Raw genomic sequence first — 15712 nt, forward strand, 5'->3', positions numbered from 1 at the left:
TACCTTGGTCAAGGAAGGAATAAAGAAAGAAATTAAGGACTTTTTGGAGTTTAATGAAAATGAAGACACAACATACCAAAACTTATGGGACACAATGAAAGCATTTCTAAGAGGAAAACTCATAGATCTGAGTGCCTTCAATAAGAAACTAGAGAGAGCACACTTTAGCAGCTTGACAGCACACCTAAAAGCTCTAGAACAAAAGGAAGCAAATTCACCCAAGAGGAGTAGAAGGCAGGAAATAATCAAACTCAGGGGTGAAATCAACCAAGTGGAAACAAAAAGAACTATTCAAAGAATCAACCAATCAAGGAATTGGTTCTATGAGAAAATCAACAAGATAGATAAACCCTTAGCCAGACTCACTAGAGGGCACAGGGAAAGCATCCTAATTAACAAAATCAGAAATGAAAAGGGAGACATAACAACAGATCCTGAAGAAATCCAAAACACCATCAGATCCTTCTACAAAAGGATATACTCAACAAAACTGGAAAACCTGGATGAAATGGACAAGTTTCTAGACAGATACCAGGAACCAAAGCTAAATCAAGATCAGGTTAATGAGCTAAACATTCCTATATCCCCTGAAGAAACAAAAGCAGTCATTAATAGTCTCCCAAACAAAAAAAAGCCCAGGACCAGATGGGTTTAGTGTAGAGGTCTGTCAGACCTTCAAAGAAGACCTAATTCCAGTTCTTCACAAACTATTCCACAAAATATAAACGGAAGGTACTCTACCCAACTCATTCTATGAAGAAACAATTACTCTGATACCTAAACCACAAAAAGACCCAACAAAGATAGAGAACTTCAGACCAATTTCCCTTATGAATATCGATGCAAAAATCCCCAATAAAGTTCCACTAACCAAATCCAAGAACATATCAAAACAATCATCCATCCTGACCAAGTAGGTTTCATCCCAGGCATACAGGGATGGTTGAATATATGAAAATCCATCAATGTAATCCAGTATATAAACAAATTCAAAGACAAAAACCACATGATCATCTCATTAGATGCTGAGAAAGCATTTGACAAAATCCAACACCCATTCATGATAAAACTCTTGGAAAGATCAGGAATTCAAGGCCCATACCTAAACATGATAAAAGCAATCTACAGCAAACCAGTAGCCAACATCAAAGTAAATGGTGAGAAGCTGGAAGCAATCCCACTAAAATCAGGGACTAGACAAGGCTGCCCACTCTCTCCCTACCTATTCAACATTGTACTTGAAGTCCTAGCCAGAGCAATTAGACAACAGAAGAAGATTAGGGGGATACAATTTGGAAAGGAAGAAATCAAAATATCACTTTTTGCAGATGATATGATAGTATATATAAGTGACTCTAAAAATTCCATCAGAGAACTCCTAAGCCTAATATACAGCTTCAATGAAGTAGCTGGTTATAAAATTAACTCAAACAAGTCAATGGCCTTTCTCTATACAAAGAATAAACAGGCTGAGAAAGAAATTAGGGAAACAACACCCTTCTCAATAGTCACAAACAATATAAAATACCTTGGCGTGACTCTAACTAAGGTAGTGAAAGATCTATATGATAACAACTTCAAGTCTCTGAAGAAAGAAATTAAAGAAGATCTCAGAAGATGGAAAGATCTCCCATGCTCATGGATTGGCAGGATCAACATTGTAAAAATGGCTATCTTGCCAAAAGCAATCTACAGATTCAATGCAATCCCCATCAAAATTCCAACTCAATTCTTCAATGAATTAGAAAGAGCAATCTGCAAATTCATCAGGAATAACAAAAAACCTAGGATAGCAAAAGCTCTTCTCAAGGATAAAAGTACCTCTGGTGGAATCACCATGCCTGACCTAAAGCTGTACTACAGAGCAATTGTGATAATAACTGCATGGTACTGGAATAGTAACAGACAAGTAGACCAATGGAACAAAATTGAAGACCCAGAGATGAACCCACACACCTATGGTCATTTGATCTTTGACAGGGGAGCTAAAACCATCCAGTGTAAAAAAGACAGCATTTTAAACAAATGGTGCTGGCACAACTGGTGGTTATTATGTAGAAGAATGCAAATTGATCCATTCCTTTCTCCTTGTACTAATGTCAAAATCTAAGTGGATTAATGAACTCCACATAAAACCAGAGACACTAAAACTTATAGAGGAGAAAGTAGGGAAAAGCCTCGAAGATATGGGTACAGGGGAAAAGTTCCTGAATAGAACAGCAGTGGCTTGTGCAGTAAGATCGAGAATTGATAAATGGGACCTCATAAAGTTGCAAAGCTTCTGCAAGGCAAAAGACACCATCAACAAGACAAAAAGACCACCAACATATTGGGAAAGGATCTTTACCTATCCTAAATCAGATAGGGGCCTAATATCCAATATATATATATATATAAAGAACTCAAGAAGGTGGGCTCCAGAAAATCAAATAACCCCATTAAAAAATGGGGCTCAGAGCTGAACAAAGAATTCTCATCTGAAGAATACCAAATGGCAGAGAAGCACCTGAAAAAATGTTCAACATCCTTAATCATCAGGGAAATGCAAATCAAAACAACCTTAAGATTCCACCTCACACCAGTCAGAATGGCTAAGCTCAAAAATAGAGGTGACAGCAGATGCTGGCGTGGATGTGGAGAAAGAGGAACACTCCTCCATTGTTGATGGAATTGCAAGCTTGTACAACCACTCTGGAAATCAGTCTGGCATTTCCTCAGAAAACTGGTCATAGTAATACCAGAGGATCCTGCAATACCACTCTTGGGCATATATCCAGAAGATGCCCCAACTGGTAAGAAGGACACATGCTCCACTATGTTCATAGCAGCCTTATTTATAATAGCCAATAGCTGGAAAGAACCCAAATGCCTCTCAACAGAGGAATGGATACAGAAAAATATGGTACATCTACACAATGGAGTACTACTCAGCTATTAAAAATAATGAATTTATGAAATTCCTAGGCAAATGGATGGACCTAGAGGGCATCATCCTGAGTGAGGTACCCCAATCACAGAGGGACTCACACAATATGTACTCACTGATAAGTGGATATTAACCTAGAAACTTAGGATACCCAAGATATAAGATACAATTTGCAAAACTCATGAAACTGAAGAATAATGAAGACCAAAGTGTGGACACTTTGCCCCTTCTTAGAATTGGGAACAAAACACTCATGGAAGGAGTTACAGAGACAATGTTTGGAGCTGTCATGAAAGTATGGACCATCTAGAGACTGCCATATCAGGGGATCCATCCCATAATCAGCTTCCAAATGCTGACACCATTGCACACCCTAGTAAGATTTTGCTGAAAGGACCCAGATATAGCTCTCTCTTTTGAGATTATGCTGGGGCCTAGCAAACACAGAAGTGGATGTTCACAGTCAGCTATTGGATGGATCACAGGGCCCCCAATGGAGGAGCTAGAGAAAGTACCCAAGGAGCTAAAGGGAACTGCAACCCTATAGTTGGAACAACAATATGAACTAACCAGTACCCCAGAGCTCTTGTCTCTAGCTGCATATGTATCAAAAGATGGCCTAGTTGGCCATCACTGGAAAGAGAGGCCCATTGGACTTGCAAACTTTATATGCCCCAGTACAGGGGAACGCCAGGGCCAAAAAGGGGGAGTGGGTGGGTAGAGGAGTGGGGGGTGGGTATGGGGGACTTTTGGGATATCATTGGGAAATGTAAATGAGGAAAATACCTAATAAAAATATATTAATCATTAGTCATAGGGGAAAAGCAAATGATAATGACCTTGAGATGGAATATCTTACACCCATAAGAATAGGTACAATAATAAATAAATAAATAAATAAATAAATAAATAAATAAATAAATGAAGAAATAGCTCATGTTGTGGAGGATATCAAGCTAGGGGAATACTTCTCTATTGCTGGTGGGAGTGTAAATTTGTACTACTTTGGAAAACAATTTGGCAGTTTCTCAGAAAACTAGAAATAGTTCTACTTCAAGAACCAGCTATACCACTCTTTGGAATATACCCAAAATATCTTCCATCATACTATAAGAGTACTTTTTCATCTATGTTCACAACAGCTTTATTTATAACTGCTAGAAACTAGATAGCATTGGAAATGTAAATGAGGAAAATACCTAATTAAAAAAAAAAAGCAAATCTTGTTTTCCTTGGTTCTTTGTATTGTTTTCTTTATTTATGTTTTATTTCAGCCTGGTTTTGATTATTTCCTGCCATGTATTCCTATTGGTATGCTTAATTATTTTTAGTTCTAGAGCTTCAGGAGTACTTTAAATTGCTTATATGAGAACTTTCTAATGTCCTTCTTAAAATCTATTATTTATTTATTGATTTATTGATTGATTGATTTTACTCCATAATTTATCCCTCCCCCCACTGTCCACCCTCCTACTGCTCCACATTCCATACCTCCTCCCTACCTCCCTGTCTCCACGTGGATGTCCCCACCCCCAACTCCACCTGACCTCCAAACACCCTAGGGCCTTAAGTCTCTTAAGGGTTAGGTGCATTATCTCTGAATGAACACAGACAGGTGTATGTATGTTGGTGGCCTCATATCAGCTTGTGTATCTTATCTTTGTTGGTCCACTGTTTGAGAGATCTTCGTGGTCCAAATTCAGACTGTTGGTCATCCTACTGGGTCACCTTTCTCAGCTTTTTCAGTCTTTCCCTAATTCAACAACAGTGGTTAGCTGCTTTTGTTCACTGGTTGGGTGCAACTAACTGCCTCTGATTCTTTCAGCTGCTTATTGGATCTTCCGGAGTGGAGTCTTGCTAGGTCCCTTTTTGTGAGTGCTCCTTAACCTCAGTAATAGTGTCAGGCCTTGAGACCTCCCCTTGAGCTGGATCCCACTTTGGGCCTGTCACTGGACCTTCTTTTCTTCAGGCTCCTCTCCATTTTCCATCTATGTAATTCTTCCTTGTGTTGCAAGGTGTAGTTTTAAATTGCTTATATGAGAGCTTTCTAATTTCTTTACAAAAGTATTTAGTACTACAAACGTTCCTCTTAGCACCATGTCCCATAATGTTATGTATATTGTGTTGTCATACATTTCTTTTTGCTTCTTTTTCCTGACACTTCAGGATCCCTGTCATGATAGAGAGTATATTCTCAAATTAGTTGCCACAATAAACTCTTATCTTTTAAGTTGTTCTTGTGAATTTATTTGTCATAAAACAAAGTAACTAATACAAATACAACTGTCTCATTCCCAAGGTCCATTTATTTATACATAAGTGTTCATACTTCAACATTATTGCTGAGTTTTAAAGGATAATGTTATAAAAGTGTCTTCAAATAAAATAAATGTAGTTATTTTTTTCTTGCATGTCTGTTATTGTAGCATTAAATATTTGTGTTAGAGAACAAGGTAGGTATGTCATTTGGCAATAAAGGACAGAAAATATAACCTGGTAGAAATGTGCTTCCAAAAAGAATAGGTGAAGTAGAAGCATATGCCTCTTTTGCATATTACCTTAGCCTGTGAGATACACAATTCAAATCAGTGTCAAAAGTGTGAAAGGATTTTTCAAATAATTTACAGGCGTTAAAAACTAGTTGTCACATACATGAAAACACAAGAGAAGACCGAAGGCATCTTTTATGGGACTATCTTAACTATTCTTGTTCTGTATCTTAGGTTTCATGGAGATAAAATTTTACAAATGATATAATTTGCTGTTGTTTTTGATAGCTGTAACACAGCAGGGATGACTCTGTTGATATCACAGAACAATGCTAAATCAAATGATCACTGGTTCAGAACAATGCAAGCTGCATCTTGAACAGCATGGTTTAATTTTCGGGGGTGTAGTTTAGCTCTTTGGAAACTTGTATTTTAAATTTCTCTGAACATACAATACAGTATTTCAAACAAAATTGTTTTATTTTAAGTAATTCTCCCAGGTATTGACCAGAATGCCTTGATAACAATATTTTCAAAAATTGATTAGAAAAAGAGTTAAGAAATTTGACATAAATACTTAATCTGACAGAATAATAACGTCTATCCCTTCAGTTGTCATTGGAAAAGGTCAGTATTTTCCAGATTTGTTATGGAAACACATGAACTCTTGGCTGATTATATCTGAGCAACTTACATTGACTTTATTGGCATACTCTTTTATTAGCACAGTCAAAAATATATGTAGAAGAATTTGGAACCCTGTGTTTTTATTCGCTAACACTAACACAAATTAATATAAATATTATCAATAACAAATTGATTTTTCAAAGTTCTGAAGTCTGGAAAAATCAAAACAGAGGAACTACTGATCCTGTTCATAAAATCAGAATTTATTTAATTAATTGCCTTCTAACACCATATTCTAGGGTATGAAGTCTTTTATATAAGAGTTTTGGGTGAGCACTTAGGACCCAGAGAAATGGTTCAGTACATAAATCACTTGCTTTGTAAACATAACGACCTGAGTATGAATCCCCAGAATGCAAATAATTATGAGTGTGGTAGCATGCATCTATAACCTTAGTGTTTCTATGGTAATATTAAAACTTATACAGGAGAATTCCAAGAAGATTATAATCCATCTTGCTTGACATTTTCAATACAAAACAAGAAAACCTTATCTCAAGTATGGTGGAAAACTACGATCTACACCTCAAGCTATCCCTTGAACTCATGTCATATGTCCACACACCCTTATACACACTGGCAAGGAAATACACATTCATGTATCATACTTGCATTTCAGACACCCTCCAAAAAACATAGCACCTATCATATTTTAGACAAAGTTTCTCCTTCGTTCCTGTCTTTCCTCTCTTTCTCTATGACACCCATTCTGCCTTCATTTGTCCCATTTTTCTTCTTTTTTATTCAGTGCTATGGTTGAAATACATGACTTCAAATATGGCTACAAACAATCTGCCACAGAAATACGGTCCCAGATTGTAATTCTGCAGTCCTCATTTTGCATAATAGTTTTAAATATTATGAGAAATAAAGAAAACATTTATAATCTGTTACTGTTATATTCTATCAATTCTTGATTGGCTCCAGAAAATATGGAGGTCTGTTTTAAATAAACTGGAATGTATTTTGAGAAGCGGAAGGTGCCATCACAGAACAAATACTTATGTGAATAGTCTACATGATCCAATATTTACTCATTGATAGTTTCAGTAAAGATGTATTCTGTGTTTTTATAAAGATAATCATTAATATTCTTACTTTAGAATGCCATTTAAACAATTTTTCAGAGTGAGGTTCACATGAGTAAGAAAATTATCAAGTTACTCCGGCAAACATATTGTTGAGAAACCTGTAATAACACCAAAAATAAAGATGATGTGAAATATTGTGTACCTTCTTACTAAGTCTATTGCAGCATTTTACCCAAAATAACACTTTATTAGGGTACCCAACAACAAGAACAACAACAAAAACAAAAACAAAAATGGATCTATTTCATGAGCAATGAATTGCTGGATGGAAACAAATCTAAATTTTTTGTTTGCTAATTGGCTTTTAATCCTCAAATTCTGTACAGCTGTGGATAATAGAGCAGTGTGTAAAATTCAGTGGCATTTTATATTATAACAGTGACTACCAAAGAAACGAAGAAATACATTTACAACAGCTGAAAGTGTAAATAAGAGAACATGAAGTACTTAATAATTAATTTTTCAAAGGAAGTGAATTGTCTTCACAATGAAATCTTTAAAAAATGATTAAAGTAATTTAAGAGGATGCACATAATTAGAAAATTATTCTTTACCTAAGGACTGAAACAAACTTATGAACTTGTCAATATTATTTTAAGAAATCTAAAGATTCACTGTATTTCTTTAAAAAAAGAAAAGGAAACACATCTTACAAATTCCTAAATGTAAACAAAACAATCATAAGGAAAAAACAATCTTGGAATTATCATTTTATTTCCAGAGGACTGGCTTGGTGGATTAAGTGCTTGCTACACAAATGTGAAGACTGGAGTTTGGGTCTCCAGCAAAGAATAAATCCCGCCAATCATTCAGATAGCACATCATTTCGGGACTCTGGAGGCAGAGACAGGGAAGGATTCTCCAGGACAATCTATCTACTTAAGCCACTAGAATTAGAGAGCTCTATGTTAAACAAATATTCTACATTAATGAATAAATTTCAGAGGGCTTAAGGAACACACCCAACATTAACTATAGTCTGTACATACAATGAACTAACATATGTATATATACCTGCACACAGATATGCGAGTGTACATACTCATGTGATCACACCACCTATGTGAATAGGAACACACACACACACACACACACACACACACACAGAGAGAGAGAGAGAGAGAGAGAGAGAGAGAGAGAGAGAGAATCACACTGTCAAATATACTACAGAATTGGAGGGAAAAGATCGAAGGTGGCTGGATAGAAGTTCTTTCCCTGCAGCTATGTGAAAATAGAGGAAGAAATACAGAGTTAAAAACATATTCTGTGACTCAAAAGGACATACGTGGTATGCATTGATTAATAAGTGGATATTAGCCAAAATATATATATAATACCGAGGATACAATGCACAGAACTCAAGGTGAGCAAGATGGAGGGCCCTGGTGAGGATGCCTCAATCCCACTTGGGAGGGAGAAGAAAACAATCACTGGGGGCAGGGGGAGGGAGGGACCGGTGTGGGAGAGGGGACAGGGAGGGGAAAAGTGGAACATGATCAGGTATTGGTGAAGGAAATCAGGAGTAAAGCCCTGAGGGCAAGCAGAAAGAATGGAAACAGACAACCTCAGGAGGTAGGGGGTGGAGGAACCCTATAGTCTCTCACATGGGAGGTAAGAGACTCTCAGCCCAACACTGGGGAGAAGGAACTTGTAGAGTCCACCTCCAGTAGAAAGACAGGGCATCAAGTGGAGAGATAAGGTTGCTATCCCATAGTCAAAACTGACTCATAAGTGTCCCTACCTAAAAGAACTGCAGGGGCAAACATGGAGAAGAGACAGAGGGAAAGGAGGTCCAGTGACAGGTCCAAATTGTTATCCAGCGCTAGGAGATGTTCCACGGCCTGACACTGTTACTGATACTATTGTGTGCTCACATGCCTAGCATGGCTGCCCTCAGAAAGTCCCAACAAGCATCTGAAAGTGTCAGAAGCAGATACTTAAACCCAATCAATGAACAGAAACTGAAGACCCTTCTTGTTGAATTAGTTAAAGGCTAGTAAAAGCTGAGGAGGAGGGCTACCCCATAGGAAGACCATCAATCTCAACTAACCTGGAACCCCAAGATCGCAGACACTAAGGAACCAACCCTGTAGCATACACTAGCTGATGTGAGACCCCTGACACATATTCAGCAGAGGACTGCCTAAACTGTACTCAGTCAGAGAAGATGCACCTAACCCTCGAGGAACTTAAGGCCCAGGGAGTGAGGAGGTCTAAAGAGGTGGGGATGGGTGGGAATATCCACTTGGAGTTGGGGGGGGGGGAGGAATGGGATATGGAACTGTCTGGGAGGTGGATAACAACTGGAATGTAAAAAACGATTAATATATATATATATATATATATATATATATTCATAGTAATAATATGTATTCTGAGGTTCTAAGATGGGAAAAGAGAGTGATTGTAGATAGAGATGGAAAAGAAGAAAGAAGAGGAGAGGGAATAGGGATATGAAAGGATAGAGGAGGAAGGGAACTAATTTGAATAAAATAGAAGTTGCTGCAACATCTAGTAAAGTGATTGAAACTATAAACAGCATGGAAAATTAAGTAGGCAACCAAGGCAAAAGAACAAACAGATTATTACTTAAACCCTTGCTCCATAGTCAAAGACAGGAGAGATCATATGCTAATTACCAAAGGTTAATCCAGAAAACACAAATGACTCAAATAAGGATAGAAAACAATTCCAAACTACAGTAGAAATTCCTAATTCATACACATTTTTAACCCAGTTCAAGCATTTGATGCAAAGGCATTTGCTCTGCTCTGAGGAATGTACCCTGGACTTTCTCTGGCCCCAAGAACATAAACTCCCATGTCCCATGCTAAACACTATCTCTGGTTAGACATTATCAGGGAAGTGCTGGTCTATTTCCGAAAATATGAGTTGGCAAGCATATCAGAGTAAAAGCAACATCTCTAGGAACTTGAAAGTTTAGAACCAATTACTTTTGATTGATGTGGCCACAAATTAGAGGCTAAACTGTGCTTGCCTCACAAGAATTTGAGGGAAGTTTTTCCCCTTGTGTTCATTTGATCCTTCTGTTTGTTTCTCTTTTCAAATGAAATCTCTTCTGCCTTTCTGGAAACTCATCCCTCTAATGAGCAAAGTCGAAGGGGTAGTATTTTGTGGCTACTAAAATCAAGTTGTTTTGTTCTTAAAACTTGTTCAAAATCTTATTACTTCACAGCTTCCATTGTTTCTGATGACAATTTTCATTATTTTCCAGTACATGGGTAACACTTTTCAATTCATATTTAGTCATATTTTTCAGAAATTGTATAATTTTAAGACATTGTAGCAAGTATGAGACTTACCTTTTGATCTTTCTTATTCATATATATTTGGTGAACGACATGATTACTTGGTAAAGTTTATTCTCAATTCAGCCAAGATACTAGTCTTAAGACACTATTATACATAAATAATTCATGAATTAAAACCATCCACAAGAGAGAGAGAGAGAGAGAGAGAGAGAGAGAGAGAGAGAGAGAGAGAGAGAGAGAGAGAGAGAGAGAGAGAGAGAGACTGTTGTGGTTTTCAAATATATCTATATTCTTTACCATAACTCCATTACTTGGAAGACATTTCTCAACAGTGTTCAACAATCCTCTTTGAAATAAATCCTTCTACAAAGATGTCCAGCTGTTGGCCCCTTAAAAATATAGTTTCTGGAACCCATATTTAATATCTTTTTGATCCTAGGAAAGTTCCTCTCAGTCTTGTTTTCAGGTTCTTTTCTGCAAACTGAGAAGACTAGGGTCTTGGCTGTTACTTCTCTTGGTTTTCAAAACTCTTTGCAACACTTTTTCATAACAACCCATGGAATATGCCCTAAAGTGGGTAGAGGGAACTTTTAGAGTCCACCTCCAGTAGAAAGACAGGATATCAAGTGGAGGAATGGTGTTGTCATCCCACAGTAAAAAACTCTGACCTAGAATTGCTGTTGTCTGAAAGAACTACAGGAACAAAAATGGAGATGATCCTGAGGAAAACGAGGTCCAGAGACAGCCCCAAATTGTGATCCAGCTCAAGGGGAGGCTGCAAAGCCTGGCACTATTACTGATGCTATGGTATGCTTACAAACAGGGGCCTATCATGACTGCCCTCTGGAGGGCCTAACAAGCAGTTGAAAGGGTCAGATGCAGTTAAGTTCACCCAACCAATGGAAAAAAGCTGGTGACCCCTCTGGTTGAATTAGGTAAAAGCTGGAGAAGCTTAGGAGGAGGCCCTCCACACAGGAAGACCAGCAGTCTCAACTAACCTGGACCACCAGGATTTCTCAAAAACAAAGCCACCAACCAGGCAGCATATACCAGCCTCTATGAGGCCCCCAACACATACACAACAGAGGACTGCCAGATATAGACTCAGTCAGAGAAGATGCACCTAACCTTCTAGACACTTGGGGCCCCCAGGAGTGCAGAGGTCTGTTGGGGTAAAGATTGGTGACATCCTCATGAAAACGGGGAGGGGGAGGAGTTGTGGAATATGGAAGTGGAACTGTTGGAGGGCAGACCAAGAAGGGGATAAAGTCTGGATTGTAAAAACGATTAAGAATAATTTTTAAATGGGGTATAAAGCTAAATTTTTTTTCCATTTTTATTAGGTATTTAGCTCATTTACATTTCCAATGCTATACCAAAAGTCCCCCATACCCACCCACCCCACTCCCCTACCCACCCACTCCCCCTTTTTGGCCCTGGCGTTCCCCTGTACTGGGGCATATAAAGTTTGCAAGTCCAATGGGCCTCTCTTTCCAGTGATGGCCAACTAGGCCATCTTTTGATACATATGCAGCTAGAGTCAAGAGCTCCGGGGTACTGGTTAGTTCATAATGTTGTTCCACCTATAGGGTTGCAGATCCCTTTAGCTCCTTGGCTACTTTCTCTAGCTCCTCCATTTGGGAGCCCTGTGATCCATCCATTAGCTGACTGTGAGCATCCACTTCTGTGTTTGCTAGGCCCCGGCATAGTCTCACAAGAGACAACTGCATCTGGGTCCTTTCAATAAAATCTTGCTAGTGTATGCAATGGTGTCAGCGTTTGGATGCTGATTATGGGGTGGATCCCTGGATATGGCAGTCTCTACATGGTCCATCCTTTCATCTCAGCTCCAAACCTTGTCTCTATAACTCCTTCCATGGGTGTTTTGTTCCCAATACTAAGGAGGGGAATAGTGTCCACACTTCAGTCTTCATTTTTCTTGAGTTTCATGTGTTTAGCAAATTGTATCTTATATCTTGGGTATCCTAGGTTTTGGGCTAATATCCACTTATCAGTGAGTACATATTGTGTGAGTTCCTTTGTGAATGTGTTACCTCACTCAGGATGATGCCCTCCAGGTCCATCCATTTGGCTAGGAATTTCATAAATTCATTCTTTTTAATAGCTGAGTAGTACTCCATTGTGTAACTGTACCACATTTTCTGTATCCATTCCTCTGTTGAGGGGCATCTGGGTTCCTTCCAGCTTCTGGCTATTATAAATAAGGCTGCTATGAACATAGTGGAGCATGTGTCCTTCTTACCAGTTGGGGCATCTTCTGGATATATGCCCAGGAGAGGTATTGCTGGATCCTCCGGTAGTACTATGTCCAATTTTCTGAGGAACCACCAGACTGATTTCCAGAGTGGTTGTACAAGCCTGCAATCCCACCAACAATGGAGGAGTGTTCCTCTTTCTCCACATCCACGCCAGCATCTGCTTTCACCTGAATTTTTGATCTTAGCCATTCTGACTGGTGTGAGGTGGAATCTCAGGGTTGTTTTGATTTGCATTTCCCTGATGATTAAGGATGTTGAACATTTTTTCAGGTGCTTCTCTGACATTCTGTATTCCTCAGGTGAGAATTCTTTGATCAGTTCTGAGCCCCATTTTTTAATGGGGTTATTTGATTTTCTGAAGTCCACCTTCTTGAGTTCTTTATATATGTTGGATATTAGTCCCCTATCTGATTTAGGATAGGTAAAGATCCTTTCCCAATCTGTTGGTGGTCTTTTTGTCTTATTGATGGTGTCTTTTGCCTTGCAGAAAATTTGGAGTTTCATTAGGTCCCATTTGTCAATTCTCGATCTTACAGCACAAGCCATTGCTGTTCTGTTCAGGAATTTTTCCCCTGTGCCCATATCTTCAAGGCTTTTCCCCACTTTCTCCTCTATAAGTTTCAGTGTCTCTGGTTTTAAGTGAAGTTCCTTGATCCACTTAGATTTGACCTTAGTACAAGGAGATAAGTATGGATCGATTCGCATTCTTCTACATGATAACAACCAGTTGTGCCAGCACCAATTGTTGAAAATGCTGTCTTTCTTCCACTGGATGGTTTTAGCTCCCTTGTCGGAGTTCAAGTGACCATAGGTGTGTGGGTTCATTTCTGGGTCTTCAATTCTATTCCATTGGTCTACTTGTCTGTCTCTATACCAGTACCATGTAGTTTTTATCACAATTTCTCTGTAGAAAAGCTTTAGGTCAGGCATGCTAATTCCACCAGATGTTCTTTTATCCTTGAGAAGACTTTTTGCTATCCTAGGTTTTTTGTTATTCCAGATGAATTTGCAAATTTCTCCTTCTAATTCGTTGAAGAATTGAGTTGGAATTTTGATGGGGATTGCATTGAATCTGTAGATTGCTTTTGGCAAGATAGCCATTTTTACAATGTTGATCCTGCCAATCCATGAGCATGGGAGATCTTTCCATCTTCTGAGATCTTCTTTAATTTCTTTCTTCAGAGATTTGAAGTTTTTATCATACAGATCTTTCACTTCCTTAGTTAGAGTCACGCCAAGATATTTTATATTATTTGTGACTATTGAGAAGGGTGTTGTTTCCCTAATTTCTTTCTCAGCCTGTTTATTCTTTGTATAGAGAAAGGCCATTGACTTGTTTGAGTTTATTTTATATCCAGCTACTTTACCAAAGTTGTTTATCAGGTTTAGGAGTTCTATGGTAGAATTTTTAGGGTCACTTATATATACTATCATATCATCTGCAAAAAGTGATATTTTGACTTTCTCTTTTCCAATTTGTATCCCCTTGATCTCCTTTTGTTTTTGAATTGCTCTGGCTAATACTTCAAGTACTATGTTGAAAAGGTAGGGAGAAAGTGGGCAGCCTTGTCTAGTACCTGATTTTAGTGGGATTGCTTCCAGCTTCTCTCCATTTACTTTGATGTTGGCTATTGGTTTGCCGTAGATTGCTTTTATCATGTTTAGGTATGGGCCTTGAATTCCTGATCTTTCCAAAACTTTTATCATGAATGGTTGTTGGATCTAGTCAAATGTTTTCTTTTCTGCATCTAACGAGATGATCATGTGGTTTTTGTCTTTGAGTTTGTTTATATAATGGATTACATTGATGGATTTTTATATATTAAACCATCCCTGCATCCCTGGAATAAAACCTACTTGGTCAGGATGGATGATTGCTTTAATATGTTCTTGGATTTGGTTAGCGAGAATTTTATTGATGATTTTTGCATCGATATTCATAAGAGAAATTGGTCTGAAGTTCTCTATCTTTGTTGGGTCTTTCTGTGGTTTAGGTATCAGAGTAATAGTGGCTTCATGAAATGAGTTGGGTAGAGTACCTTCTACTTCTATTTTGTGAAATAGTTTGTGCAGAACTGGAATAAGATCTTATTTGAAGGTCTGATAGAACTCTGCACTAAACCCGTCTGGTCCTGGGCTTTTTTTGGCTGGGAGACTATTAATAACTGCTTCTATTTCTTTAGGGGATATGGGACTGTTTAGATGGTCAACTTGATCCTGATTCAACTTTGGTACCTGGTATCTGTCCAGAAATTTGTCCATTTCGTCCAGGTTTTCCAGTTTTGTTGAGTATAGCCTTTTGTAGAAGGATCTGATGGTGTTTTGGATTTCTTCAGGATCTGTTGTTATGTCTCCCTTTTCATTTCTGATTTTGATAATTAGTATTTTGTCCCTGTGCCCTTTAGTGAGTCCAGCTAAGGGTTTATCTATCTTGTTGATTTTCTCAAAGAACCAACTCCTCATTTGGTTAATTCTTTGAATAGTTTTTCTTGTTTCCACTTGGTTGATTTCACGCCTGAGTTTGATTATTTCCTGTCTTCTACTCCTCTTGGGTGAATTTGCTTCCTTTTTTTCTAGAGCTTTTAGATGTGTTGTCAAGCTTCTAGTATGTGCTCTCTCCCGTTTCTTCTTGGAGGCACTCAGAGCTATGAGTTTCCTTCTTAGAAATGCTTTCATTGTGTCCCATAGGTTTGGGTACGTTGTGGCTTCATTTTCATTAAACTCTAAAAAGTCTTTAATTTCTTTCTTTATTCCTTCCTTGACCAAGGTATCATTGAGAAGAGTGTTGTTCAGTTTCCACGTGAATGTTGGCTTTCCATTATTTATGTTGTTATTGAAGATCAGCCTTAGTCCATGGTGGTCTGATAGGATACATGGGACAATTTCAATATTTTTGTATCTGTTGAGGCCTGTTTTGTGACCAATTATATGGTCAATTTTGGAGAAGGTCCCATGAGGTGTTGAGAAG

This window comes from Mus musculus, chromosome X (genome assembly GCF_000001635.26).
Source record: "Mus musculus strain C57BL/6J chromosome X, GRCm38.p6 C57BL/6J".
In the NCBI taxonomy this organism is placed as follows: domain Eukaryota; kingdom Metazoa; phylum Chordata; class Mammalia; order Rodentia; family Muridae; genus Mus; species Mus musculus.